This window comes from Protopterus annectens, chromosome 1.part1 (assembly GCF_019279795.1).
Source record: "Protopterus annectens isolate FY-2018-M chromosome 1.part1, PAN1.0, whole genome shotgun sequence".
Lineage (NCBI taxonomy): Eukaryota > Metazoa > Chordata > Ceratodontiformes > Protopteridae > Protopterus > Protopterus annectens.
In genome coordinates this window covers 1,781,524,762-1,781,550,474 of record NC_056726.1, presented here as the reverse complement: position 1 = coordinate 1,781,550,474, position 25,713 = coordinate 1,781,524,762, and the positions used below count along the sequence as shown (strand labels likewise).

General features: G+C 39.9%; 1 protein-coding gene across 10 annotated transcripts in view; it reads left to right on the top strand.

The window, feature by feature from the left end:
- FGR (FGR proto-oncogene, Src family tyrosine kinase) overlaps positions 1 to 25,713 on the top strand; it is a 2,305,304-nt gene that overhangs the window by 1,893,894 nt on the left and 385,697 nt on the right. Inside the window, exon 9 of one of the 10 annotated variants that reach the window (XM_044084584.1) lies at positions 4,854 to 4,982. The exons of the other annotated variants lie outside the window; for them this stretch is intronic. The gene's annotated coding sequence lies outside the window, so the exon portion shown is untranslated. The remainder of the gene's footprint in view (positions 1 to 4,853; positions 4,983 to 25,713) is intronic. 10 annotated transcript variants of the gene reach the window in all.

Genomic DNA, 25,713 nt, shown 5'->3' with positions numbered 1-25,713 from the left:
ACAACTCTCTCGAGTCTCAAGCTGTTTTTCTTTTGTTTTAATTTTTAAGTTAACAGTAATGGATTCCAGAGCAAGTAGTACTTACTACTTAAGTGCAGCAGTTGAGCTGCAAAGTGAGACCGGTCCATGCCAGTATCTAAGTCTTGCACACTCCCAACAGGTAAAAGAAAAAATAGACGCAACTAAATTCATCAGTCACAGCTAGCTTAGTGTCCAGATTTTTGCAGAATGTCCAGAATATGCATGTTTTATTTCAGATGATTCGGCAAACCTACTACCCATATATATTGTTGTAAGTACTAGTTTCTAGTGTCACTGACACACACACACACACACACACACACACACACACACACACACACACACACATGCACACACAGACACGTTCAGCCAGCAGATCTTCAGTGCTCAAGGTTTGTTTGTTTTTTGACAGTAAGTAAGAGGCATAAAGAGCAAACACTTACATTTTTACGATCTAAAGTGCATAACATAAATAGGATGGTGTGTGTTGTGAATGTAAGTTGTTCAATCAATTTTCTATATAATAAGTAACATTCTTACACAAATGCTGTAACCTTTTTCTGTAAATGAAGCAACAACTTGAAAATTTTTTTTCCCATGTTTAACTAAACACATTTGAATAACTTAAAAAAACAGATGTTATTGTGTTGGCATTTAGTGGATATATTTTTCATTTGTTGTGTGGTTGTTTAGTTTCCATATGTGTTATTGAAATGTTAAGTGTGATATTTATTTTTAGTTCTTGGAATAGAAAGGTCAGCAATTTAATAGGCATTTTACAGTATCTGTCCAGTATGAAGGAACACTGAATGCAATGCTGGATAAGTTGGACAAAGACAGATATTCAGTGGTTTAATGATGGCTGCTCTGATAAGGGAAATGGGGCTAATTCTGGTCTACCAGGTTTGATTATGAGCATCTCCCTGCAGACATCTATCCTAGCAGGTTCATTATGAGGTCAAATAGTTTTTGGAAAACTAATGGGTTAAAAGGACCTGTTAAACAAAGCAGAATGTCCTGACACAGGGGGGTGGTTAAGCCACGCTTTGTATGCTTACAGACACATACCTGTGTACTGATGAGTTTATGAATGTGTTACCTGAGTAGGTTTTAAGGCTATATAATAGTCACCATGTCCTCCTTCATGCAGAAAGGAAAGATGTGGGATAGATTTTTTCTTTTTCTTTTTTGTTTTTCTATGAGTTTTCATTGAGAGTTTGGACTGTATCTTTTGCACCAGTGTGGCTCTCCCCTTCAACCTTTCCTCTTCTATCCTACACTACATATACTTAGTTCTGAGAGCCCAAATTACTACCCTAGTTCAGGTCTCCAGTAGTCAAGTTACTGGTAAAGCTGTGTTTCATCCACAGGAGGAAGGCAAACCCAGAAGCCTCGACTGACTAATGCAGAGGATGACATGTTTCTTATAAGGAAGCCCCCTTCCTCCTTTCAACATGGTGGATCCTTTCACAGACTACTATGAAGAGTAAAAAGCATCTGTCCCCCTTTCTTAAGGTGGTAATACCTCTCAACTCTTACTGCTAACCTAACGCAGCTGATGTTTGAATTCTGATATCCATAGGAGCTACAGAGATAGTACTCCCACCAGCATGTTAAACCCCCCCCCCCCCGAGAAGAGATGAGCAGGCAAAGCATCATTATTCCTCTTCCCTCCATACATCAGTGTCAACAGGTGCCTAATCTCATAGTCGAACTTTGGTTGCCAGGGTTACAGTCAGGGCATTGTCCTCTACACCAGCAAATGGTAGCTGCCATTTTCAGATATACTGTACAAGTGGTCAGAGTACCCAATGTTTTTAAGTCATCAGCAGCAGTACAAGTACCATACTTGCCTTTTGTGCTGGAAGATTAGAAGGCTGTGGGTTATTTTCCCACCCCAGGTGCTTACATTCATTTTCCAGTGCAGCATAAGGGGGTGATGCAATCCTGAATGTGCTGTCTGTCAGGTGAGATATTAAATCAAGGCCACATCTATCTAATTTGGTGGATGTAAAAGATCCCATGGCACTTATTCAAAAAATGAATAGTGGAAGTTCCTCTGTACCCTGGCCAGATTTCTCCAATTCAGTATGTATACTTCCTTGGATCTCCACTGAAAAGAGGCCACTGGCCCAGTAGGACTAAACTGGTCAACAAATCATAAATAAATAAAATAATATAAATGCTGTATTCTGAGAAAATAGTATGTGGGGAGTCAGGGGACACACTTTGATTATTTTCTGTCTGTACCCTGACTTTCCTGTTACTCACAAAAAAGTATTTATATAAAGATGTTTTACTTCTTTGAAGAGAAAGTCATTCTTACAGGCAGTTTTGATTTATTTTTTCTGTGGAATCAAATGCTTCACATGTTTTTAACATTTTCTTCTTGCTAAACTTATCAGTACATTTTGCACAGCTGGGAATTTCTCATATCTTAGACTATACCAGGTAGCAGGTAGGATTACCTTTACGGCATTCTATCTGCCCTTTAATTTTATGGCGCAGAGAGAATGAGCATATTTAGATCTGGATCTATTTAGAAAGGGTACTCCTAAATTACTCTGTTCCTCTTACCTGATCATGCTTATCTGACATGGGACATCTTTTCTGTACTTCAGAAGAGAATCCCTCAGATTTGGAGACTATGGGCCTTTTACTCCAAATAACAGAATTTTTGACTGGTGGGTATAGAAAATAAAAGAATTGATTGTGGCATTTAAACCTGAGGCCACCTCTCTATTTCTTGAGTGGGCTGTTTTTGAGTACCTAATTCAAGTATATCTCAGATAATGTTTACTGATCTAGAGTGGGGTGGAGAGATGAACCCATAGCAATTCTAGGGTGCTGTCAGTGTCATCTTTGTACCATAGATAGGTAAGGAGGGACATAATCCCTGCAAGCTAAGGTACAGCAGATTCCAGATTGTGAAATGGCAGCTGCACCTTGGAGGCTTAGATACTTTTTCTGCTAGTGTACAGCGCCTAAAACCCTAGCAAGATGGGTTATTCTGCAATCCACTGGACAAAGACCCATCTTCCTATATTGCACTAAGAGGACAGTATCACTCTCAGTCTGTCACTAAAAATTGTTTTGACTTGAAAGATAAAAATGTTTCAGAGGCCAGACTCCAGACTAACTCTGTTAAAGCAGGACATAGAATGCTTGCAGAACTGTAGTTCTGGACTAACACATATAAATACTGCTTTGTGCATGAGATGTGATCAGTGTAAATTCTCGTGATGCTGGAATGTCAACTTTTATTACTTTAAAAATTACTATCTTTCCAACAGAAAAAATTAACTGTTTTCTGACTTGTGATTTTTAAATGTGCAGTACATAGTGTGTCCACAGTGTCGGTGGTGATTCACACAGTGTTCATTTTTACTACAAATAATACATTGAAAAAAAAATGAGCATTATAGTCGTACTAAAACTGATCACCACTACAGTTAAACAAGTTCAGCTTTGTACCAGTTCAGACGATGTTAATATAAACAAGTTAAAACAGTTTTGTTCCAGTTATATTTTGTGCTATTTAATATTAATGTAGAAGCAGTTATTTTATTTTTATAAAAGAAAATTGTATTTTAGTTTTGCGCAAGTTCAAAGTAAGTTTGAATACTAATATAAATAAAATACTGTTGTTCTGTTGAGTTTGTGCTTAATATTTTGTCTGTTCTTCAATTTGCGTTTAAAAGTTGGTATCCCACAATTCCATTGTAGTGGGCAGGGTTACATAATTCTGTATGCAAATTTTATGTTATCAGTACACAGATTTTTGGTCAGTTGTACCTATTTGTCATGGGCCTTCGTCCAGATTTTTTATGATTCCAGGTTGACAGATATTCTGCTGTGTGACAAGTATGCCTAAAAGAAGGGAAAAATGATATTCACATGGTTATACTCCATCCTCATATTAACTATTGAGTTAATTAAAAATTAATTTAAAGGTTTATCTATGCAGACACTGTTCAAAAGCATAGCACAAAGTTTAAATGTTTACTTCCCTGTTACAGGCCTTGACTCTAGTGACCCAAGTTCAAGTAGCAACCCACGTGCCAGAAGCCAAGGCATTGCACTTGATCGATTTGGGGTGCAGGGCATGAGTGTGATGGACAGCTACAGGAATACCTTTTCTATAAAGTAGACAGTGTGAAATGACATTCGCACAGTTGTGTCAAGCTGTTGCTTTGATGAGAAGCAAAGGCTTTCAACCCCTATTGAGGGGTTATCAAACCCTGCACCCACTTAAAGTCCTTAAACAGCTTTCTTGTACATGTCTCTCAGACATGTGCCAGAAAAGCCATTGTCCTGCTCTCAAACAGTTTTATCTGTTGGGAGATTGGAAGTGGGATTTGTGGTTAATGCTTCAAGGCAGTGTCTCATAGAGACTTGGGAAACAGCATCAAGGGACATAGAGAGGCAGCCAGGCTCCTAAGTGAGTTGTGGTGTCATGCAAAAAAGAAAGAAGCCCCACAGTTGGAGCTGTTGTACACTTGTTAACTGGAGGAAGATTTGGATAAGTAGTTTATACCTTTTGCCAGAAAATGACAGAGATACTCTCCCTTTAAACCCAGGGAACCAGGCAGGTTTTACATCTTTTTTTCAGATTTTGCCCATAGTTATCTATTATATTGTCATAAGTAGAAAAGGTAACACATTTTTTGAAATAAGTTCTTATTCCGTTATACAGAAGAGGGTGAAAAAAGAAAGGAAAATCCCAGCAACATAACTGATAATAGTTTTACTGCATGAACATGGTAATTACTTTTACTGGAATCTATCATGATGGCTGATAACACTCTACATTGTTATTCCCTTTCAAACAGCAACCTGTATTGGTGTTTCTTTATCTGAAAATGATCTACTGTGCCTGGAGTTGTGATCACCTCTGCTCTAAGGTCTGAACATCTTATAACCATAACAGCCCAGACTCTGCATGTTGGCACGCGTGTCTGGTGAGTGTCTACCATAGAGTCAGGTGCTCCATTGTGGAAACACTTAACGGTCAAAATCAGTTTAGTAGTCTGAAGCAGTTCTGAGTTTCATATACATATACTTTTGGATTTTTAGGAACCATGCATGTTGTTTTATGTCTAGCTTTTGTCCTTAACTTCACTGGAAGATGAGCCTCATTTGGTTGTTCATCAGAGCCACTGGATTCTAGAGTTTTATCCATGGGCTTAACTGTTCTTAATGGTTTGTATTCTGCAACTAGATGTGAAGCAAGCTCCTTTAGATATTATGTCTGGTTTCACCAACCCAGTGCACACTTCAATATCAGAAATGGGTGGGAGTTATACTTTGCATCAAAACCAGGCAGATTATTTGAAAATTTACTTAACCAAGTTTGTTGAATCGTGGTTGCCACAGCCTTTCACTATAATGTTGTCAGGGTCATGACTGAAAAGGGCCTGTTAACCAGTTCACGTACCCAGTTACAAAATAAATACTGTAAATAAATGATGTGATGACTAGAACTTGTTTTACTTAACTGGAGATTTAGGATATGTCCCTCTTTTTTAAGGTGGTATGCGAGTGCTTTAACTCTACCTTAAATCATTTGCTTTTTAGCCTTTTTTTACTTTCTCTGTAAGCGCGCTGTTTTGTTTGCCATAATGTTCTTTCTTGAAAAAAACTCACAATTAAACTTATACTACATCCATCAAGGCCTTTGCTGTGCTGCATTACTTGCTGATCATTGAATTTTTGTTTTTTTCTCTTGCTTTCCTGATTAATGTATGAGACTTGTGAATCAATACCTTAAAAGTAGCTATTGACACCTGTGCTGGATCCCTGGTCACCCAAGTTCTTTCCACCACCTTTTAGAATGTACTAACTGTATCCACATCTCATGGTTCTAGCAAGACACAAGTTTTTAGTGTCATAGTTTGTATAAATAAATATCTCAAAAAAATTGTATGAAAAAGACACCAGCTATTAACAGCAATAACTCTTGTTATGTTAGATACTTAGCTGCATGGCAGGAATAGCATTACCATTTCTTATAAATCTGACAGTAATGCATAACAGGATTATAAATCTGAGTGATAACAAGCCTAGAAAAACAGAGCAAGGTATGACAAAAGGATGAGTAAACTGAATGATAAAATGGTACAGTGCCTTTGTTACTATGCTGTTGTTGTCTTTCGGCTTTTCCCGGTTAGGGGTTGCCACAGCAGAATTCCGGTCCGCTAATGATTGGCAGTAGATTTTCATGAACGCTGAGTTGCCAGCTCGACATTCAACCTTCAACGAAGGCACGCCCATTTACGCATGTCTTTCAAATGCTCAACCAACCACGGGGAGGACATGCAGACTCTACACAGAAGGCACTCCCCGCACTCCAGCCAAGAATCGAACAGGGGAACCTCTTGCTGTGAGGCAACAACGCTACCGCTGTACCATTGCATGCCTTTGTTACTGTGCTGATGTCCTGATATTGTAGTACATTGATGATGTTGATTTAGTATTAGCAAAAATGCCTGACAGAATCACCACTATAGGGAAATAATGAACTGCCTAAGGGTATTCCACAGGTGTCTGTTAGTTACCTTTAACACTTATCCTGGTGTGCATTATTGTACTTTCAAAATGGCAACAGGGGTGCATTAATGCTTGTAAAACACATAGTATTGTGCTGGAAAAAGATTCTTCTTTAACTTAACATGTTTGTGCTCTGCAGAAGAAGTTTTCAATAATGAATATTGTTAACTCAAGAAATTAAACAAATTTACAAAGCTGTATGCTTATTTTTGGTAGCTAGTCATTCTGTATATGCATCGTAATATTCCAGTAATTCTACCACCTGTATGTGCAAAACTGTGCCTAACACACACACAAGATACAGGGACACACACACACACACACACACACACACACACACACACACACACACCACACACACACACACACACACACACACACACACACACACACACACACACACACACACACACACACACAAACACACACACTAATAAGTACATAATTTAATAAAAAGAATCTAAGTGGCAACTCGCAGATATGCACTAAACTAGTGCAAAATAGCACAAAATATACTGAACCTACTGATATTGCCAACATCCCGGCAGATAGATTCAGTGCAAACTTCACCCCCCTCTTACCCCCAAAAGGGCCCACAACAATACCGGAAATGTGTAGTGTCCCACAAATCACAGATGTATAGGTGAAAACAGCTCTTTCAAAAGCCAAAAAAGCAACATCAGTGGGACCAGATGGTGTCCCAAGTTGCATCTTGCACAAACTACAGAACGAACTAGCCCCCCACCTAAACACACTGTTCAACCTCAGCCTCTCTACAGGCTATGTGCCCATAGAATGGCACACATCAATGGTTATTCCTCTCCACAAAGGAGAGGCCACAACTGACCCTGGTAACTATCCCCCCAAAAGCCTGTCTAGCCCGGTCTGCAAGGCTATGGAGCACATCATCATGGAACTCTTTAACAAAAACATTGGGAACCTCCAAACACTTGACCTGACCCAGTTCAGCTTTGTTAAGGACAGATCATGCCTACTAAACCTGGTTGACTTCTTCAAGACAGTCACCAAGGCCACAGATGAGGGAAAGGTGGTTCACACAGCCTACCTTGACCTCGCCAAGGCTTTCAACACCATTCCCTACTCGGGTATTACAGAAAAACTCATGAGCCTGAACATAAACCCCTACATCACGAGATGGGCTGCCATCTGGCTTACAGACAGAACTCACATGGTAAGAATAGTGGGCTCTAGGTCCGACTCTAAACCAGTCACAAGTGGTGTCCCTCAAGGCTCGGTCCTGGGACCCCTACTGTTCATCATAAACTTCTCAGAAGTACAGGCAAACATGGGAGGACTATGGCTAACCAAGTTCGTCGATGACTGCAAACTGGGAGCCATAACTGACTGTCCGGCTTACACAGACATCCTCCAAAAGGGCCTTACTGAGACGGACACCTGGTGTCAAAGTCATGGCCTCAAGCTAAATGTCAAAAAATGCATAGTCATCCCGTTTGGGAAAAACAAAACACCCACGAATTACCACATAGGTGGCAGCCCCCTTAATACAGAAGAGGTAATAAGAGATCTGGGGACCCAGGTAGATAGTAATCTCTCCTTTGACAATCATATTGCCAAAGTAGTTAGGAAATCCTTCTATGTGGCCCATCTAATTACTAAAGGGTTCGCATCTAGAGGTTGTAGTGCCCCTGTACTCGTCAATCATTAGACCCATCATAGAGTACAATGCCCCATTTGGGATGTACTTCACAAGACACTTCCAACAGCTGGAAAGACCACAAAAGTACCTCACCAAGAGGATTACTGGCCTCAAACATATGTCCTATGCAGCCCGACTGAAAAAACTCCGGCTGTACTCAGTGGCATATCGCTTACTCAGAGGTGATCTCTGCCTGACTTACAAAGCCATGTCCAACTCAGAATTGATGGACATGCTCCACCTAAAGAAATCCAAGTCACTGTGTGCCACGCGCTCTAGTGAGCTAAACCTCATCACAACAATAAATAGAACATGCTGGAGGGATAGATTCCTGTCACAGAGACTCCCCATGCTTTGGAACAAAATTCCAAACTACATTAGGCAGAGCCCCTCACTAAGACTCTTCAAGAGAAACCTTGACGATTGGATGGGTAATAGAAAATACACCCCTGGGATCACTTCATTGGCTCTGCTTGACAGAGGATCAGTTATTTAATCAATGGAGTGGTGAAAGCCAACACAAACTGCAATATCTGTTTAAAAAAGTGGAGCATGTTCATATTTCATAGTTATATACTAGGCTAATGACTTCCAGGGCCTGTATAAGCCCAGCCATGCAATCCAGCTCAGTTGTGTCCCTATGTATCATGAGCATTTATTAGGAGGGGGTATATTAGTTAGGAAGCTTCTAGAGATCATGTGAGGAGTATGTTACTCTGGGCATTACTGTTTGCCTCTATCTACCAGAGACATGGGGACCAGACCCAGGATGAATTTCCAATTTCCCATCCACTGGTCAAGGTTGCACTTAAATAGGGTTTGGGATGTATTCTGCTTCACAAAAATGGGGAACCTGTTCCAGAGCATGAGGACCCTTTGAGATAAATATGTTTCTTGCCAACATGTCTTATTTATGTCACAAGCAAAATTTAACTCCTTGGATCTAGTGGTTCTGATGATGTTTATTTTGAGGATGTGGAAAAGGTCCATTATAGCTGGATCCAAGGACAGCTTGTATGCCAGGCATAGATCACCTCTCAGTAACATGTAGGAGACAGAGAGTAGACAGGGATTTAAGGCAATACGTATAGGACAATGTGTTTATGCTTTAGATTCTCCTGGTAAGGAACCTTTGTGGGCAGACCAGCTGTTGCATATGTCTGGTCAGATACATGCTGAAGGGGGAATTATAAACAATGATGAGTTTGATAAGGGATGAATAAAGTGGCATTATGACTTATTTGTACTTGGATGCCAAGCCCTTTCATACAAGTCAGGTGACACAGAATGATTTTCTTATTACCTTTGCCACGTGTTGGTCAAAAGCCAGATTACTGTCTGCATATGTTCCCAGATCCTTGACTATTGAGGTGTTTATCGATGGAGTAATTAACCTGGGTAGGTAGTTTTCCTAAAAGTCACTATAATGCATTTCTGGGAATTGCGTTTTAATCCACAGCTTTGGCACCAGTCATTTGTCTGTGTTAGACCCACTTGTAAGAGCTTTGTGTCATAAGGTGAATTTGTGATAAGTCCCAATCTGCAGTCATCTGCGAACATGGTCAGCCAAAGGCCCCTGACATTAGCCCCAGCACAGAGCCTTGAGGTACCCCACTGGTAACTGCTGTCTTACTGGAAGATGTATCAACAATACTGGCTTCCTGGGTCCAGTCTGTGACCCATGTGGCAATCCAGTGAGGTATGTTGGAGTTTATGCCCAGTTCGGTCAGTTTGTCAGCTATACCTGAGTGGGGTATTGTACTGAAAGCCTTAACCAGGTCCAAATAGGCAGTATGCACCATTTTTCCATCATCCATTGCTTTGGTGACCCACTCAAATAAGTCCACCATTTTTAGTAGGTATGATCTTCCCTTGATAAAGCCAAACTGAGCTGGGTCCAGTGTCTGAAGGTTGCCTATGTCTTTGTTGATCATTTCCATAATAATTCACTCCATGGCTTTACATATTAGACTAGTCAGACTTTTACATGTGTAGGTTCTGGATTCAGGTGATGGTCCACCCTGGAGAAGTGGGATAACTGTTGAACCCCTCCACTCTTGTGGTACAAAGCCTGTTTTAAGGTTATAGTTGAAGAGTGGCTCAAGTATTCCTGGTCATGTTTCCAACTATTTATGAGGTACCTAAGATATTGTTGGGACCCATTAAGGCTGTGCTTTTAGCCTTAGCAAGCACCTCCAGGACCTCCTCCCTGTTAATAGTTGGGGGTTATACTAGTAGGTATTTCATGGAGGGGGACAGAGGGGAGTGGGTGTGTCAAACTGATGTATACAGAGCTGTAAGGCTGCTGCATTTTTGTGTGGATTTATAGAATTAAATGCAGAATAGCAGTAATGTATTCACTTACTTCTCCTGATATTTGTTTTCTACATGAGCTAGCACTGCTGTTGTTCCACCTATCAAGTGGTCCTTATGTCTATACAAACAATAAATGTTTTTGGCATAAGTTATAAAGATTCTATTAAGTAGACATGAGGAGGACATGCAAACTCCACTCCAGCCATTTGCTTATTTTGCATTTATGCTGTCTTTCTGGTTGCACTGTGCACATGCAAATTATTAAATGTATTTAACAATAGTTTTTTCTTCATTTAAAAGAAATGTGTTAAACATTTGTCAATTTACATCCAAATTAAGCAAAATCTGTCATACAGCATGATAATAAAACTTAACAAAAGATATTTGTTTTACCATGAATAACAACAGAATAAAATAAATCACTATCATACAACTAGAAGTGTTATTTATATCATTTCTCGGAATCTGACACTATATTTATGGGGAAGCAAACTGTTATTCTGTCTTAAAGATTATACATTAATAACTAAGGAACCTAAGAAATGGTAGGATTAACATTTATTTATTTATTTTATTTAGTTTGTTTACTTGAGTAGTGCGCTGATCACATTAGACAATTTGCAGGCACAGCCTGCAAATATATACAAAAAAATTAATATGCGTGGGGACTAAACTGAATAAGGATGTTACACTCAAAATCCTCCATCATATCAAAATTAATTTCAAAATTGCATCCTAAATTTGCTACATAAAATGGTATAAAATACTAAAATCTCTCACAATCATTTTGGAATTAAAACATAACATAGCCACCTAACATGCATAGGGTTCTATTTACTTCCATTCATTATAGCAATAACCCACGCCTGGGTGTGGGTAATGCTAAATTTACCCACGGTTGGCGTGGTTTGGTCCCGAGGCCCGAGGACCAAACAAAGCCAACCGTGGGTAAATTTAGCATTACCCACACCCAGAAGTGGGTTATTGCTATTATACCATGACATTATTTAAGAAAAGAAACTGTTACTTTTCTTAAATAATGGCATAGTATAATGCCTGTTTACTGCCCTTCCGCAGATGTCTGGCATCCGGCAGTTCTGATGTACTGCGCCTGCGCAGTACATCAGAGTTGAGCAAAGCAACGGAGAAAGCAAGATCTCTGTTGCTTTTTAGTAGCTATGTTAAATGAGTTTAACATAGCGAGACAGTTTTAAAATAAGCAACGGACATCTCCGTTGCTTATTTTAAACTGTCTCGCTATGTTAAACTCATTTAACATAGCGAACATAAAAAGCAACGGCGATCTTGCTTTCTCCGTTGCTTTTTAACACTGTTCGCTATGTTAAATGGATTTAACATGGCGAGACAGCTTTAAAATAAGCAACGGAGATCTCCGTTGCTTATTTTAAAGCTGTCTCGCTATGTTAAACCCATTTAACATAGCGAGACAGTGTTTTAAAACGAGTTATACTAATGGAAAAAAGTCCGGGAGACCGGACCTTTTTCCATTAGTATAACTCGATTTACAACGGGCACGCTGACCAATCAGCGTGCACGTTTTGGGGGGATCATGGTATAATAAGCAATAACCCACGCCTGGGTGTGGGTAATGCTGGATTTACCCACGGTTGGTGTGTTTTGCTCAAAAGGGCAAAGCCCGAGTGGCCAAACAAAGACAACCATGGGTAAATCCAGCATTACCAACACCCAGAAGTGGGTTATTGCAATTATACAATGACATTATTTAAGAAAAAAAATGCTTACTTTTCTTAAATAATGACATTGTATAATGCGTCCATGCTGCCCTTCCGCAGCTGTTCGGTATTCTGCAGCAGTTCTGATGTACTGCGCATGCATATGCTTACGCAGTTCATCAGAGCTGTGTGTGGAAGCAACGGAGAAAGGAAGATCTCTGTTGCTTTTTAAAAGTGTCTCGCTATGTTAAAAGAGTTTAACATAGTGAGATAGCTTTAAAAAAAGCAATGGAGATCTTCCTTTCTCCGTTGCCTTTTTAAAGCTGTCTCGCCATGTTAAACCCATTTAATATAGCAAGACAGCTTTAAAAAAAGCAACGGAGGAAAGGAAGATCTCCGTTGCTTTTTTTTAAGCTATCTCGCTATGTTAAACCCGTTTAACATAGCAAGATTACAGCAATGGAGCTCTTCCGTTCTCTGTTGCTGTCTAAAAAAAAAAGAAAAGAAAAAAAGACTTACACTAATGGAAAAAGTCCGGGCGACCGGACATTTTTCCATTAGTATAAGTCTGATTTACAGTGGGCACACTGACCAGCATGTACATTTTGGAATATTGATGGGGGGGTCATTGTATAATCATAAATAACCTACAGCAAAGCTCCTTGTTAGGTGTAGATTCCATTTATTTTTACTAACACACTATATGCAGGGACACTGATTTTCCATTTTATGGGAAAAATACCACTAAATCTCAAATTTGTACTGTCTGAGAACTGAAAAAATGGGATTTTATTGGAATTTGGCATTTTAGTTATGAGAATTAGTCACCAAAATATGCATTTCTGATCATGTTTGTTATTTATAATATTATTAGCTTTTATTGTTGAATATTCTGTGCCTAGAATCTGTTTTAATTTTCATAATTGTAATAACCAGAAACTGCATTTAAAAATCACAGATGTAATCTCCAGATTTCATGTCATAAAAATGAAGTTGTATTTTTTGAAAATTAAGTCAATGTTTTTGACTATATGTGATACAAACCATTCCCATAGATGGTCATGGGAGCATTGTAAAAATCTTATCTACAGAAACTGTTTCAGTACTGATGGTTTTAAGATGGTGGTGTGATGGCAAAATGCTTTTAATTGCATATCGATCAATTGATTATTTATTTCTGGTATCTGTCTGTGTTTCCAATCATTTTTATAAATCAGGGTTTACGCAGAGTTCCTTCTAATCTATGCTTACCCTTGCCCTTGTAGCCTCAGTCATGGCTAAAAGCATTCATGATAGCCAGACCACTTACCCGGTTGGCAAATTAATAAATAAACAGAATGAAGTTGTGGTGACTTGTGGTAGATTCATAGGTAGTTACTAACTGTATAGGAAAACATTAAGGAGCCTAACCTAAATTTCCAGTTGCCCCAAAGCACTGTCTGGTTAAGTGACTTGCTCATAGGTTCAAAGGTAGGTACTATGCTATTGTCTCTAGGGCCTATACTAGCCAAAAAGGTACCCTGGCGTTCGCCACCCAAGAAAATTGTTTTCTTGTGCCCCTGTCAAGCAGAGCCACAGACGTGATCCCTGGGGTGAATTTCCTATTACCCATCCAATCATCAAGATTTTTCTTGAAAAGTGCTAATGAGGAGCGCTGCTTGACATAGATAGGTAGTCTGTTCCAGAGTATGGGAAGTCTCTGGAACAGGAATCTATCTCTCCAGCATGTTCTGTTTATTGTGGTGACAAGGTTTAGGACCCTAGAGCTTGTAGCTCATAGGGATTGTGATTTCTTAAGTGGAGCATGTCCAACAGCTCTGAGTTTGACATAGCTTTGTATGTTAGGCAGAGATCGCCTCTGAGTAGGCGATATGTGACGGAGAAAAGCTGGAGTTTTTTGAGACTGCTGCGTAGGACATCTGTTTGAGGCCAGTAATCCTCTTTGTGAGGTATTTCTGTGGCCTTTCCAGTTGTTGCAGAGGTCTTGTGAGGTACATACCAAAAGGGGTGTTGTACTCTATAATGGGTATAATGAGTGATGAGAAGAGGGGAACAATGACCTCTTTTTTTCTGGATGAGAAACCTTTTGTGATGAGGTGTGCCACATAGAAGGATTTCCTGACCACTGTGGCAATGTGATTATCAAAGGAGAGGCTACTGTCCACCTGTGTCCCAAGGTCTCTTATTATACTTTCGGTGTTAAGTAGACTACCGCCTATGTGGTAGTTCATGGGTACAGATTTTTTACCAAAGGGGATGACAATGCACTTTTTGGTATTGAGCTTGAGGCCATGGCTTTGACACCAGGCATCTGTCTCAGTGAGGCCCTTTTGTAGGATGTCCACATCGTTAGGAGTTTCGATTATGGCTCTTAGTTTGCAGTCATCTGCAGACTTAGTTAGCCAAAGACCTTCTGTGTTAGCCTGTACTTCAGAGAAGTAGATACCAAACAGGAGAGGACCCAGGACTAAACCCTGTGGTACTCCACTTGTCACTGGTCTGAAGTCTGATTTGGAGTCAGCTACTTTCACAGTGTGGGTTCTGTCAGTAAGCCAGTTGGCAACCCATCTTATGACTTAGGGATTTATACCTAGTTTAGTGAGTTTATCTATAATTCCAGAGTGGTAGATGGTGTTGAACGCCTTTGCGAGATCTAGATAGGCTGTGTGGATCACCTTACCCTCATCTATGGCTTTGGTGACTGCTTCAAAGAAGTCTATCAGGTTTAGGAGACATGATCTGCCTTTTACAAACCTGAACTGTGTGTGGTACAGAGTTTGGAGATCTCCAATGTCTTTGCATATGAGTTCCATGATGATACGTTCCATGGCCTTGCAGACCAGGCTCGTCAGGCTAATGGGGCGGTAGTTCCCGGGGTCTGTCATGGCTCCCCCTTTGTGGAGTGGGATAACCGTCATGGTGCGCCATTCAATGGGCACAAAGTCGGAGGTGAGGCTATGACTGAACATGGTACTTAGGTGGGGTGCCAGTTCATTCTGTAGTTTGTGTAGAAGGCAGCCTGGGATGTTGTCAGGTCCCATGGATGCTATGTTCTTGGCTTTGGAGAATGATGTTTTTACCTGTGCAGCCGTGATTACAGGAAATTTGCATTCTTCTGGAAGAAATGGGCCCTTTAGGGGGTGAGAGGTAGGCAAAGTTAGCACTGAACGTATCTGCCGGGATGTTGGCAATATCACTTGGTTCTGTATATTTAGTGCCATTGTAAGTTCACATAGAAGGCAAATAAAGGTAGAAAGATTCAAACTTTGTACTCTTGGTGTAGAAAGTAGCACATTGATAGGTCAAAGCTTTATTCCTCTGCACTAACTGCCAGATAGTTGATGTAAATGTTTGTGTAAAAAGGTACATATCGGCAAAGCCATCTACAAATAATTGCTGCAGATTTTTTTTAATCCCAGTTATTGTTTCAGTCTTGAAATTAAATGTTTTGGGATTGTGAGTTTTTCTGCAGTGTGGTTTTCTGGTGCCAGAACTTTTCAGTTATATGATTCAGACTAGGTGAGTTAATTTGTAATACTGCCAATGAACTGCCTGCCTCCCTTTGGATAGTAAATTGCATTTTATGCACATTATTATTCTGCCCCTTACTGGAAATGTAGCAGTTCTGATTTAATATTTTTCTCTCTGATCTTGAAAGAAACTAAAAATAAATAATTGTTGGGACTTAGATTCATGGATAGTCAAAGGCCACTGAGTCATATGACCATTCAAGCCTTTCAAGTACCCTCCCTCAGGCCACACCCCCTTTTTGCAGAAGGGCCATAGCAGTCCACTTAGGTTATTTAAAAAAAAAGATAATAAGTCACACTACTTAACATGCAGGGGAAGTTTAATCCAGAGGCTTGGGAGGTGCAAGGTTATACACTTGTCCCTCTACCATGTATTGTTTACCTGTTGACAAATATTTAGGACCCTGATTTTAGTACTGATAGAGATATTGGACTTGTGAAGAATCTAGTTGTCAAGAACAATCATGTCTCTAATGGTGCTATAAGCAAAACAGAGATCTCCCATCAAAAGTCTAAAAGACTCTGAATACAGGGAAAGAGCTTCCAGCCTCTCTTGCTAACTCAGGGACTTTAGTCATGTGATTTTTTTGTTATGAACTTTTGGGGTCTTTCTAATTCTTTGATATGTTAAGTGAGATGCATTCCAAAGGGGGCACTGTACTCAGTAATTGGCCTGATTGATACTGTGCTAAAGGGAAAACGTCAGTCTTTGAGACTGCAGTCCGTGTTTCATACCTCTGTGCCATAGCAACATTCCAGCAACTTTTATTCATCTCACATATTTGATCAGATAGATCTCATTAAACCTATGACATATTCGCATGTGTCACCAAGGATGATGTTTATTCTGATTAGGGAAACCTTGGTCAGGAGACCATGGAAATTTTCCTGTGGTTTGTCAAGAAGTGGCATAGAATATTTTACATATTCAGACCTAACAGGAAATCAGGTAGATGGCACCTCAGTTTAGTTTAATCACAGTCGGTCAGTTTTTGGTCAAATTGGTCAAAATAAATAAGTAAATGTAGCATGCTATTCCTTGCAGTATAAAAGAAAGAATTAAAGTTTAAGCTCAAGCAGAGAGATGAGAAACTTCAAATGCTCTGCACCCCTTCCCCAGCAATGCAAATCTCATGTACCCTGGTATATCACAATACTAATATAGATGAGCTCTGTAATTGTCCTAGCACCCACTTTCCTGCTATACTAGACCAGGCACCCACAGCCCTTTGTACAAAAAAGTACTTATTCACATTAACCCTGAAACTACCCCCACTTTTCATTCTAACCTTTTTGTCAGTCTTAATATTGATATTCTTTAATTCATTCCTTATTTATATTCCTTCACTGTTTACCCTCTCTCCATTTCCAAACATGTTAATATTTTCTTCCACAGTAAACATGTGGAAGTCTTTTTGATTCTCGATGCCAGCTTAAAATAAACAAAAGTAATACTTGAACAATAGATGCAAATCAGCATAAAGTGCTTTGTTCTGACAATTACTTATTTTATTGTTTGTTATTTATGAAGCATGTTATTAACTATCGACATAGTATACAGCAAGAACATATAAGGAGGTTTATTATAAAATGAATGTGGTAGGTACATTTCCGTTTGGCACAATTAGAATAAAGCATCAACTGGCAATGAATTGCAGTGAGGCAAGTTTCAAAAGCAAAATATCTCATGGGCACAATTAAATACTGTTGTGTCAGATATGTGACACATACGGCAAATGATTAATAAACTGGCATTGTGTGACAAAAATCACTAAAATTAAACTAGCTTAACTTTGGATACATGGCAGCCATTATGTACATATGTAGCATTAAAATGATATAAAAGTCTTGTTGTTGTTGTGTCTTTCGGCTTTTCCCGGTTAGGGGTCGCCACAGCAGAACTCCGGTCCGCTAATGATCGGTAGTGGATTTTTACGTGCCGAGTTGCCAGCCCTGACGCACAACCTTCAATGAAGGCATGCCCATTCATGCATGTCTCCACACAGAAGACGCTCTAACTGGGAATTGAACAGGACAACGTCTTACTGTGAGGCGACAACGCTACCGCGGCACCACTACCACAGTACAAAATGATATAAAAGTCTAAACTAATTAAAACAGAACAGTAACCAAAATAATTTTTCAATGATAACATAATAATACACTGAGAATAGAATTCTTTTTTTATTACATATATCTAAGGTTGGTAATGTGAAACATTTTCGGATAATTGCAGTAGGTAACCAAACGTAGGGTTTCATCTTCTTGAAAAATTATCCCATCTTAATTGCCACAATAATACTTGTGAGGCACAATATGCTCCTAGAATCTGATATTTGTAAATTAGAGCTACTGATAAAAGACACTGTAACCTCCATTAAGGCTGCTGTTTTAAAAGGACCTGAACCCAAGGCAAAGGCCGCAAGAAGGTATCATGGATGTTTACAGTGCAGATACATTTGTAGTGAACATCTAATTTCTGTGTGTAAGTTGGAGGGGTATAGTTCAACATTAAATCACTGTTGGGGTAGCCTAGGTTATTATACCCTGCCCAGGATGTGACCACCAAGTTTTCAAAGCTTCACAGCAGCGTCTCTGCACCCAAACTGCCAGTGGTTTGAGCAGAGCAACATAAAAATGGTTTCTTGCTGCTGAAGTGCAGTCCATCTGTGGGCTTCATGGAAGTGATGATTAACTAGCAATCCTTCAAGGCTGAGCAGATAAGCATACTTCTGGGAAAAACCTTCCAGTAATAATAATAATACACATTTGTTAATCAAGTAGGCCTGCTGGATGCACGGTCCCTTTCAGGGCAACCTGGAAGCATTTGGAGATGTCAGGAAGGACCAGGCGAGAGATATGTCCTCTAAAGCTGTTGGGTTATTATCAATTTGCAAGGGAGAACCACTTTTGTTGTTCTCTTGAAAATGACTGAGTAAATGTCTTTTGCATAGCCGGGATAGGATGCCTGATCCCTGCGATAGTGTCCATGTCATGAGTCTGCCTTTTTCTATGGAGCCTTGCAGGAAAAGAGCACAAACAATTAACAATGTTTCATTTCCTGTCTGTATTAATGTGGGTAGGGAAGAGTTGCTGGGATTTCCCAAAGAATTACTTTCTGGTTTTCATGTGTCAAATGATGTTTCTTCATTTACCTCTAATGTACAAAGAAAGAAAGAGTTCCCTCTTATTCTGACACTAATTCTCAGTTAGAATTGCAGGGGATTGGGGGGGGGGGTGTTCTTCAGTGATCTTTTCCTCCAGATGTAGATTTGGATTTTGAGGAAAGTGCTTGTTCAGATTTCCCTGCAGAGAAGTTGTCATATTTTCTAATTTTCTGAAAAATTAGCTAAAAATGAAATGGGTATTTCAGTGGGAACAGAGTAAGGTCCCTATTTCTCAGCAAACATATTATGATTTGTTCCAACTGGATATTCCATGACCTACAGCTGCCCCCCCCTATTTTATATTATCTTTATAAGATGTTTTCTTAACAGCTTGCAGTATGCCTGGCAGTCAGCCTCCTGCCCCCAAAAGGCGTGATATGTTGTACAAGGTACCTCAGATTAATAAATAGTTATTTTCTAATCCTAAAGCAGATTCCGTGGTTATTTCTTTGCCTGTTCCTTGTTCTGCTGTAAACAGATTGTTAATCCTAACCCTATTCCCTCCAACAAGGATGAAAGAGCTTTTGATACATTTGGAAAGAAAGTTTATTCTTCTGCTGTTTAATTTTCAGAATTTTATACTGCCAGGCTCCTATGTAAGGTCCAGTCAGAAGTGCAAGATAACATATGCATACAATACAGTGTAGTCATATATATAATACATAAACATCTATATAAATGTGACATATGGCTGTATAAGACACTGAGAAAAGTTTCTTAAATGCATTTTATTATTCAAGATATGGGTCACTTAAAGTTACTTAACCATTGCCGTGGTAGCATTTGCAGGTAGATTCAGTAAAGAGATGCTCTTTACCCACATCTTTGAAGCTTTTAATGGTGTAATAGATTTTTGATGTCAGTAGGGAGATGGTTCCTGATAGCAGATCCCAACCTAGAGAAGGCTGTCTTGCCTACAGCAGTTTTAAATGGAGGGCAGATTAGAAAGAAATTGCTGTCTGTGTACTTCCAAGTATGTAAAGGTTGTCTTGTAAATGTAGTTTTAGTCTTAAAGGGGGCAGTAACCATGTTTTAGAACCTTTTAAGTTGGAGTACTTAGAAGAAAAGTGGTCCTGTGAGGCAGATTTTATTTTTAGTAGTTTGTGTTCTGTGAGTATTGTGGGCTGAATGTAGGGTTACCACCTGTCCCACTTTGCGAGGGACAGACCCTCTTTGGGCAGTTGTGTCCTGACAAAAAATTGTAAAAATGGCAAATGTCCTGAGATTTTAGGACAAAATTATTTTCTATATTTTATGTAATAGTTGCATAAAACAGTTTTTCTGTATCAAAAATATCTAAATGTTATAAGAAACAGAATAAGCAACTAAAATGCTACAAGAATAAGCTTTTATTTAGGCAAAAAAGTTAAGTTCTAACCATTGTACTGACCGTGGGTATGTGTCGGCCTGTAAAATCTGATGTTTGTACCAAAAATGTCCCACTTTGGCCATTTGAAAAGGTGGCAACCCTAGCTGAATGCATAATGAAAACAGAAAGGCTATATTCCATCATGATCATCATCAACCCCCTTTTTTCCATTTTTCTACATGGGGACAGGGTATCATGTTAACTGTTGCCATCTTTCTCGATTCAATGCCGCACTCCTCCCTTCTCCGACACTCATGCCTAACTGTCACACAGTCCCTCTACCTCATTGCTGGATGTCCTGGTTTCCTCTTACCTTCTTCCTGTCTGTCCCAAATCTTCTTCACCAGATTGTCTTCTGCTTTTCTGCACATGTATCCGAACCACCATAATCTGTTCTCTTTGATCTTTTCTGCAGTTGGAGCTACTTTGTCTTCTGCTCTTATGTGCTCATTTCTTCATCTCCCACAGTGTGCATTCTACCACCTGTCTCAGTCACTTTATTTCCATCACCTCTAGCTTCCTCATCTGCTTTGCCTTTACTGCCCAGGTTTCTGTAATATACAATAGTACTGGTCGCACCACTGTCTTGTACATCTTACGTTTCAGCTTCTTTGGCATTCTTCTCTCATCTCTATACCTGAGACTCTATGCCAGTTGGCTGCAGCCCCTCTGATTCTAACTTTGAACTCTTCACTCAAACTTCTCTTCTCCTCAACCACCCCTCTCAGGTTCTTGAAGCTATTAACCTGTTCCATTATCTTCCCTTCTATCTCAGTTCTCAGCTTCGTCTGATTTCCCCAATTTTCTGCCACTATCACTGTCCTATCCGTGGTTAGTTTCATCCCATGTGCTTTTAATTTATCATTCAATTCCCCTATCCTTTGCTGAATTTCTTGAGTCTGCCTGTAATGCCACATCATCTGCCTACAACAACTTTGTTGATCTGTCTCCTCCGACCTATTTGCTAATGTAGTCCATCACCAGAATGAACAGCAGTGGGCTCAGAGTTGAACCCTGGTGTACACCCACTCCCACAAGGAATCCCTTTATGAGAGTGTTTGTACTTGAGCCACTGGGTCCTTGTACATAGCCTTCACTAACTTTACCAGTGTCTCAGGGACTTCAAACTACCACAGTACTGCCCAAATCAGCTATCTTGGGACCTTGTCATGTAAAGTACATTCTCCAAGTCTAGGAATGCCCAGTTGGACTCTTTCATCATTTCTAGCTTCTTCTCAACTATCTGTCTCACTGCAAACATTGGGTCAGTTGTGTTGCATTCTGATCTGAACTGCTCATCTCCCATCCTACTTTCTACTGCTCTGCATATCCATTTATCGGTCACACTTTCTGGAACTTTCATTTAATGTGACAGAAGTCTGATGCCTCTGTACTGCCCACAGTTGTGGATGCCCCCTTTGTTATTGTACACTGGCATGAGTATGCTTATGCTCCAGTCATCTGAGATGCACCTTTCTCTCCACACTGCTTTGAGCACCCCCAGGAGCCATTTTTCCTCTATCCCACCTGGCATCTTTATCACATCTGCTGTGACCTCCTCTGAGTCTGCTGCTTTCCCTGACTTCATTTTCCTTGGAGTTATTCGTACTTCTTCTAGGGTGGGCTACTCTTCTTCTCTCATTGTAGGCTGTGTCTGGGGCAGTACAACTTCTGTGGCATTTTCTTCATTCAGAAACTGCTGGAAGTGCTCCTTCCATCTGCCTTTTATGTCCTGTGGACTGGTGACAAGGTTGTTGCTGGCATCCCTTATGAAGAGTGTCTGACTATCTTCTTTATAGTTCTGTCTTTGCCTTGCAACCTGATATAGTTTCTTTGTGCCACCAACTTAGTCACTTTCCAGAAGCTGGTAGAGTACCTCCAATGCCTTGTTCTTTGCTATTGCAATTCCTTTCTTAGCATTCTTTCCTAGCCTGGTCAGTCTTTTCTATTTCTTATATTTTCCTGCACTCCTTTTTTCTTTTGATGACTTCCTGGACTTCTGCATTCCACCACCATTTTTCCTTATGTACCTTATTTCCATGTCTGGCTTGGCCACATATCTGTTTTGTAGTCATAGTTCATAGTTTTAGTACTAAGCTAACTGCCCTTGTGAGCCATTTTAAGCCTAGTCAATTATCCCTTGTGAGACTCAAACCCTGCACCTTGTGTTTGTAAGTACTGACATTCTTCTTCAACTCCACCTATTTCTTCCTGTTCTTGGGATGCTAGAGCCCTGACTAATTCTTTGAATTGTTGCACTTTCTCTCCAGTCAATTTCCAGGTCTTCAGTCTGGTCTCTGTTGACCTTAGAGCCTTTTCTGACCACTGCTTGCAGCTGATTATGGCAACCAGTGGTTTATGCTGTCAGACGACTGTTTCACTGGAGCTGACTCTGCAGTCATTGAGTATATCCCAGTGCCTTTTCCTTACTAGGAGGAAGTCTAACTGAGTTGCATGTTGGCTGCTATTGTATGTGATCTTGTGACTGTCTCTCTTTCTGAAACATGTGCTGGCTACTATAAAGCCATTTGCCAAACAGAAGTCTAGAATGGTGTCTCCTACTTTACTTCTGTTGCCCCATCCATGTGGACCCAGGTAGTACTCATATCCTGCTCTGTTTGTCCTGACATGTGCATTGAAGTCACCCGTTATCAATACCAACTAAGTTGTCCTGCTTTGTCTAGTAGGTCCTGCAACTGCTGTTTGAATGCACTCTTTTCCTCACTATCATAACCCTGCTATGGGACATAGACTGAGATTATGCCATATCATTATATTGGAGTCCGATTGCCATGAGTCTGTCACTAATTCTGATGATCTCCCTCACTGTCTTCTGAAGCCTCTCTCTCACCACAATTCCCACACCATTTCTAGCCTGGCCTCCTCCTAAGTAGTAGACTCTGGATCTCTGGATTCCAAGCTACGCTGCCATTTTGTCTCTTGGATACATAGGATGTCCAGCCTTCTCTGTATCATCATGTTTTCTACTTCCCAGCTGCATCCTGTCAGTGAACCTATATTAAGGAGTAGCATTTGTCAGGCTGAGTGATTTTACATCCAGCTTTCACTCAATAGTGCTATCACATGTAACCCAGGCTGGGCAACTAGACACCAGCAGCCAGTAGCTTATTTATCCAGGGGTACTGAGCTTTATAGTGGGTACACACTGGCCAATAGGGGCACATACACCCCTCCCACCCCATGGGTCCCTGGCGTAGATCGGAGTAGGTCGTGTCCTCAACCCACTTTATCATTGGTAACTATCATCAGTAACTACCCATGCCCATTTGGTGACATTAGTCATTATGACCAAATCACCTAGGGCCATATTTTACACCATCAAGTGGCTAGCCCTGCCATGGCGTGCAGTCTGTGATCCATGTTCTCCTATCTTGGGGATACTGTGCACCACAGTAGATGCCCAAAGTGGTTGGTCTGTACAACTCTTCCCCCTATAGGGCACCATGTTGAGTCTGTGCTGCCATCACCTCCATTCTTTGGTGAGTTTGAGATGGAAACACTCAGCATGTTTTTCAGCGGTGGGAGGAGCCCCATAGTGTCACAGGGAGAACATGCAAACTCCAAACAGGCATTGGCCAGAGGTCAGAATTGAACCTTGTTACTTGTGCATGGGGGAGTCGAAGACCTTAACCATTATGGCAACTTGCATTATTCCAGTTTGAGTATTAAAATATTTTAGCAATGACCTTGTGAGCAATGGGTGAAAAGAAGTGACTGATTTTAATTGAGCAAATACCTTATTATTTATGTATCTATGTATCTATCTTTCTTTGTTTACCTGGGAAAGTCTGACTAGGATTGATCCCATTTTCAGTGAAGACCTGGGGAGAAAATTTCCACATTTATTACAAATGTAAGTACAGAAAACATTACAAAATATATACATAAAGTAACCTGGTAGGTGTTTTTCATTAGACAAGGAGAAAAAAGCTGTACAGTTTTTACAGTTACAAAATGCAGAAGATATTTAATTTACATACAAATATTCAAACATTGTTGCATTTTTCACTCTGACTCAGATATGAGTGTAGATTAAAACTGTGTGCACAGTTTGGGATCTGCAATTGAAATGTCAAATGTACTGAAACGAAATATGTACAGTTACTAGAAAGAGAGATATGTTTAGAGCTATATTGGAAATATGTTCGATGCTATGCCATTTAACTATTGTAAAAATTGAGTTTTCAGAGGTAAAGTAAGTAGGTTGGAGTTTGTCAAGGGGGTTGTAGGTTTGGATGTTAATATGTTTGTTTTATAAAACATATTATTATACCGTGGAACCTGAGACAGAGGTACAGAGACAGAGATGCAGGATGAGATCTGTATTGGGAGAAAAAAAGGATGTATATGAATTAGAAGGAGGTTAGGTATATATGAGATGTCAAACATCTTTATGAGTAGTGTTTGTATACTGTCCTGGAGCTATGCAGGAGCACAGCCAGTAATCTAGTAAGTATTCTTTCAGTTATGGTAAATTTAGTTTATGCATTTGTTTTGGTTCTAAGGGAATGGAGTTCCACATTTTTGTAATATGATTAGTAAATTGAGTCACCAGCAGAATTATTTGATTTTGTAACAGAGAGTAGTATTTTGTTTCTAGTTATTAGATACAAAAATCTGCATGTGTAGAAGAGGAAAAGGTCAAGTATTAGGACTAGCGACCTTTGTTCAGTTATATTAGGTATTATGGTTCCATTAAGATCTGTTAAGGGAATAGGAGGGATAGTGGGTGATTTCTTGGCTGAGGCAAAAACCATGATGTTGGTTTTGTTAGGATTAATGAGAAATTAGTTAGAAGTCAACCAGGTGCATAACAGAGTAAAATTGTCTTCAGCTTGGTTTGCAGGTCAAAGTAGGTAGTACTGGATTGTGGGAGCAGCAGATCATCTGTATACGGTATTAATTTAAGAATTGGCAATTCTAAGGTGAGATCATTAACAAAGACATAGAAGAGAAGAGGACCTAGCACAGACCCCTGCAGTACACCTGTGTTAAGTTTACCAACAGTAGAGGATGAGACATTGCCATGGATTTGAAAGGTTCTGTCTTTTAGATAGATGCAAAACCAGTGATTAATGCGATCTCAAAAGTTGAGTCTTTTGAGTTTGTTAAAAGAAAGGTATGGTTAGTTGTTTCAAAAGCCCTTGTTGTGTCAACAAAGAGACCTGCAGTAATAAGTCCTTCATTTACGTTGCAGCAAATGGTATCAGTGGCCATTACCAGGCATTCACAAGATCACATACAATAGCGGCCAACATGCAACTCAAACATTGTGAAAACTATGCTGTGCATCACATAACAGTCCATAGCCGTTAATGTGCTTAAGACATTGCTTGTATGTAAGTTTTTCAAATTTGGTAGTAACATA